The following is a 4,870-nucleotide window of genomic DNA, read 5'->3' on the forward strand; positions in this document are numbered from 1 at the left end:
TCCTTGAGCTCGTCCATCCAGCCATCGAGCTCATCGGTCCTTTGCTCCCCAACGTCAAGGCGTCTTGCCTCGGCCATCGCCAACTCCACCCGCGTTAGCGTGGCTCCATAGTTGCACTAACTTCAACAGACTTCTCCTTGCCCTTGCGCCTATCCTTGGTGGTGTGGGTCTCCCTCCACGGTTTAGCTCCTCTTGTGCACCATTGAACGTCTCGGACTCGCTTGTCATCGTGTTTTCCCACACGCTGACACACCCAACCGAAGCTCGATACCACAAATGTCACGGCCTTAGTTATTGACTAAGCCAACCGTGCGGCACTTAGCACTTTCTTGCACTAAGTCAGCCTAAAACCCGGCTAGAGAGAGTAGAAGAAAGCTTAGAGCTCAAAGAGAACCTTGAGAGAACTTGTATTGCTCACTTGTTTGATGCTTTGTACAAATGGGTCCCTCCCTATTTATAGGTGAGGTAGGATACAATGAATGGTTGTGATTTGTACAAGTGTCTAGAATCTAATGGTTAGGAATATTCTAGTGGGTCTAGATATTTCTAGGGATATTTCTAGAGACAAGATACTTTATAGATGTAGATTCCTCTAGAATCTCCCTCCCTTTTAGAATGTGGGCTAAGTGTAGCCCATTAGTGTTATTTCTAAGTTGGGCTAGTCCATGTGTGGCCCATGAATATTATACCATTGGGCCTATGATAAATTGGGGGTGAAGGGGGCTTTCCGGGGGGGGGGGGGGGGGGGGGGAGGAGGAGAGGAGGAGCAAGGGGGTGGGTGGAGGGGGGGAAGAGAGGAAAAAGAAGGGGGGGGGGGGGGGTGAGGAGGGGGCCGCGGGAAAAAGGGGGGTGCCTCGTTGTCTGTGTGTTTAGGGAGAAAAAAAAAAAAAACAAACAATAAAGGAGGGGTCCTTATCTACTTATTAATTGACAAGAAGACCAAAACAATTAATGAGAGAGATTTATTTTCTCTCTTAATTGCTCTCCTTTCCATCTATAAATAGATAGGGAGATTTGCCTGAGGAATGAAAAAGGCGAAAGTACAGGGTTTTAAGGTTTAAATGAGGTGTCTCTGTATCGGAGTAGTAGGTTTGAAACTCTTTAGGGCTTGAGAGTGTGAGTTAAGAGAGGGTGTACATGGTATCTAGTTTTAAGTCCGCACAAGTACTTTTCACGTGGGCCCCACACGGCCACTATTCACGGCGCTATTCCCAGACATTATTCACGAACACCTTTTTGTTTTTTTACTTCTTTTCTCTGTCGATCTTTTACACAGGTGGGAAAAGAGTGACCACCTATGAGTGTTTTTCCCAACAAAAACTACACATATTAGAGATTTCCAACTGGTCCAAACTGAATTTGGGTGTGGGTTGTCATGGTTAAATATTTCAATGGACAAGCTTCTTCTTCCTCATTAAGTTGATACCGATTGATCCATCGGATCAAAATTAATGAATATAGTCCTAGTTTTGGTAATGGTTTAGATACACACCTATATGGTGAAACATCGTCCACAGGCATCCATGTTTTCCTCAGCGAGAGAGCTCGTACTCAATGAGTGCTGGAGAAACATCTTACCAAGGCATCTAATTCTCTTCAATTGCAGGTCCGGGAGAGTAATAATCACACAACCTTAAGCCCGATTCACAGATGATTCTTAGAAATGGTAGTTTTATGTTTCCATGAAGAAAACGCCATATTTAAAGTCAATAGCCCATAATATTGCCTAAAATTGAAGTAGAGTCTGACAACCAAACTCTCATATTACATCTTGAAAAACAATCAAGATGAAGCTCCCTAGAAGGTCTTCCCAATTATAGAAGATATCTTACATCTCTCGGCCTCATTTGAATCTATATCCTTCAGGAATGTTCTTCGTGAGGCTAGCATGGTGGCAGATGCTCTAGCTAAGGAAAGTGCTCTCCCCCAAGATGCCTTTCTCACTATCACTTCTCCACCCCCACAGCTTTGCTGGTTTCTTATGTTTGATTTATTAGATTTAGGCTGTGAGAAAGGTTTCACCTTATAATAAATAAAAATTTCTTACTTACCCAAAAAAAAAAAAAAAAAAAAAAAAAAACACGCCATATTCAGCCTTGGAAATTCCAGGATCTTTAATTATTGGGACTCCCAACTGGAAACAACATTCACTTACCACTTACCCGGACTAGAAATGGCAATGCAAAAGCGCTTGAATTTCTCGGATTCATAAACCTGCAACATTTCCTTGATCATCCTGAAAAATACGTAGTAATAAATATCATTGGGAGTAGAAAGGAACCAATGCTTATGCAATGAAACTACGAAATGGGATCTTCAATTAGTTCCGGGGTTAAGGGTAGTGTGAACAAAGCACCAGGCACTGAAATTGGGCACAAACAGTTTATATACAGTCTTCATGCTATCAGCTAGAACATTTGGAAGTCAGTTTGCAGTTGATCCATCGATCAACTGAGGCTAAAATATGAAAATGACACATGCTTAATGAGGTCAAATATCAAAGAATTCTGAAGAAGCACAAGTTCCAAGCCAAATAATCAATATGACTTTCACATATTCAGATGCTTGAACTCTGCAGTCAATATTAACCCACCAAAGAAAAACAGAAATTCTGCAATAATGCTTTGTACACACAGAGCCGTCTAATGTTCTCTTCTTGTTTCGCCTCCTGTTTTACTATTTTGACAAGTATTCAGGGTTAAATCTCTCTTTTCGGTTGAGCACAAGCCAAGGTTGCCCATTATGCGAGTGCAACAAACGCCGGAAGGGCCTGCTGGAGCTCTTTCTTCTTGGAGGCTGGTCCATAATACTCGGATTGCACTGTAGGAAGCATCCATAGTCTGAAGGAGAATGACCGGTCTCTTAGTTATAAGTTTTTGTTGTAGTGGATGAGTTTGTGGTACTCTGTGAAGCAGTAAAACACTAACAGTAAATCCCAGTTGGTAGTCATTTTAGTCAAATCTATTGCTGATATTCTTAATGTTCTATTTACAATGCAACGAGGAAAAGTGTTGCACTAAATTCTAGGGGATAAATAACTGTTATACAGAATGCACTACAGAACAGATAAGTCATGAGACTCATGCCAAGCAATGCAACCTCATCTTGCTTCAAAAGATCTCAACAGAATAAATGCGGATGCCCAACTATCATAAGTTATGTACCTCATATAGCTCTGTAAGGATCACTATTTTCGACTCTTTCCGTGTCTTCCTAAGTTGCCCAAAAAAGTTTAATTATACTGCAAAATTGGAATCTCAGTCTCTTCCATCTGCTTTTCACCAAGGAAGGATGCAATCCCAAAATATGTTCAGGCATAAAATCGTGCCTTGTTAATATGCCTACAACTGGATTTCTCTGCATTATAACAGCAAAACAGTACCAACAATTAGACAGGAACTATAAGCACAGAAAGACAAGTTCCTTCACAAAATATTCAACCCCCAAAAGTAGTGTACAGACCCACGTTATGAGCTTGGAGTCATTGAGTGGAAGAAGTGTTTGGCACTATCACACCTGAACCTTTCATGGCCAGGTATGAGTTTGGTTGTCTTAAGAAAGGTAAGCTAGATCATGTGAGACCATAAAGGAAGGCACCTTATATGAGGTGCATTGCAATTCTGCCTACTGTTTCTCCAGGCTATCTCATTCACCAGATGGTAGATTTAACTGTGTAAAATAAAACAAATTAGACAGGATTACTTACACTAGAGCACTTGGGTACCACCAGTAGGTGCCTCAAACCAAGATCTCGGAAAAGTATGAGAGACTTTGCAAGTGACATTGTTTCCACTACTGTGTAGGGTGAAGCATTTGTAAATGGGTGCAAATCCACAAACATATCCATATCTTCCTCTGTCAACTGTATGTCTTCTGTCTTCTCACTATCACCTGAACCCTTCTTTGAAAAATCATCAGCAGAGAACTGATCTATGGCATCAATGACAGTAGATACAGGGCTAGGAAGGAAAGCTTTCTTCTTTAATAACACAATAAGGTGGCTGCGGAGGATTAGACCATATAATTGTGAGGAATCTGAAACTGGAGGTTCATCAATCACAGGGAATCCATGATGCCTTGTGGTTTTGAGGATGTGTACTATATTGCTGACCTTTTCAATGCCATTGAGGACCTGAAGTGGTCCTGTGACGACATCACTAACTGACAGTTGTCTCATGTATGGTTCTGCATGAGTTTCTAGGCAAGGAAGCCCTTTCAACTTCATAATAATGTCATATATATTACCATTAACGGTGTCAGCTACAGTCTTTGAGACAAGAAGAACCAGCATCATCAGGGGAAGCAATAACAGACTATTTGTCAGTTCCAGGAGAATAACACATAAGGACACAGTCATCCTCATTGATCCACCAAGAAGGGAAGCAGAACCCAACACGGCAAAGAGGCCATGATTGAGATTTGAGTGGGGCTTCATCAGCATCCCAATGAAGCGCCCATATCCTGCCCCTGTCACAATCACAGGCACAAACAGACCAGAAGGAGCCACAACACCATAACTCAAGATACCAAGAACATAGCATGTAACAAAGAAGAGGAGGATTGACATGTGGTGGAATTCATCATCTGTGTTCTTGCTGAAAAGGTTTTTAATTGCATCATCATTTGTGTTGAAAAACAGGCTGGCGAGTTCATTGTAATGGCCTGGAGGACATTGGAATTTCTTGTAGTTACCGGACCTTCCAATCGTTGGGCATGCTTCTGATGCATCAGTAGGGCAAGGTCGGCAAGTTGCAATCCATGGCAATAGAAATAGACAACAGGATGTGAATATGGAGATTGTGCATTCAAGAACTATTCTGTAAGCATGTCCCTTCCTGAAATGATTGAAAAATATCTCAATGCGTTCAAA

General features: G+C 41.7%; 1 pseudogene across 1 annotated transcript; it reads right to left on the minus strand.

Moving 5' to 3' along the window:
* Positions 1–2,209: 2,209 nt before the first annotated feature.
* On the minus strand, positions 2,210–4,870 carry LOC149025244 (putative chloride channel-like protein CLC-g pseudogene; annotated as a pseudogene). Its single transcript, XR_016171474.1, has 3 exons — positions 3,707–4,870; positions 3,165–3,357; positions 2,210–2,904 (listed from the first exon to the last, which is right to left on the minus strand). The product of XR_016171474.1 is annotated as a putative chloride channel-like protein CLC-g pseudogene (transcript).

The sequence above is a fragment of the Hakea prostrata genome, chromosome 2 (genome assembly GCF_041222555.1).
Source record: "Hakea prostrata isolate BN-2017 chromosome 2, UWA_Hpros_2, whole genome shotgun sequence".
Taxonomy (NCBI): domain Eukaryota; kingdom Viridiplantae; phylum Streptophyta; class Magnoliopsida; order Proteales; family Proteaceae; genus Hakea; species Hakea prostrata.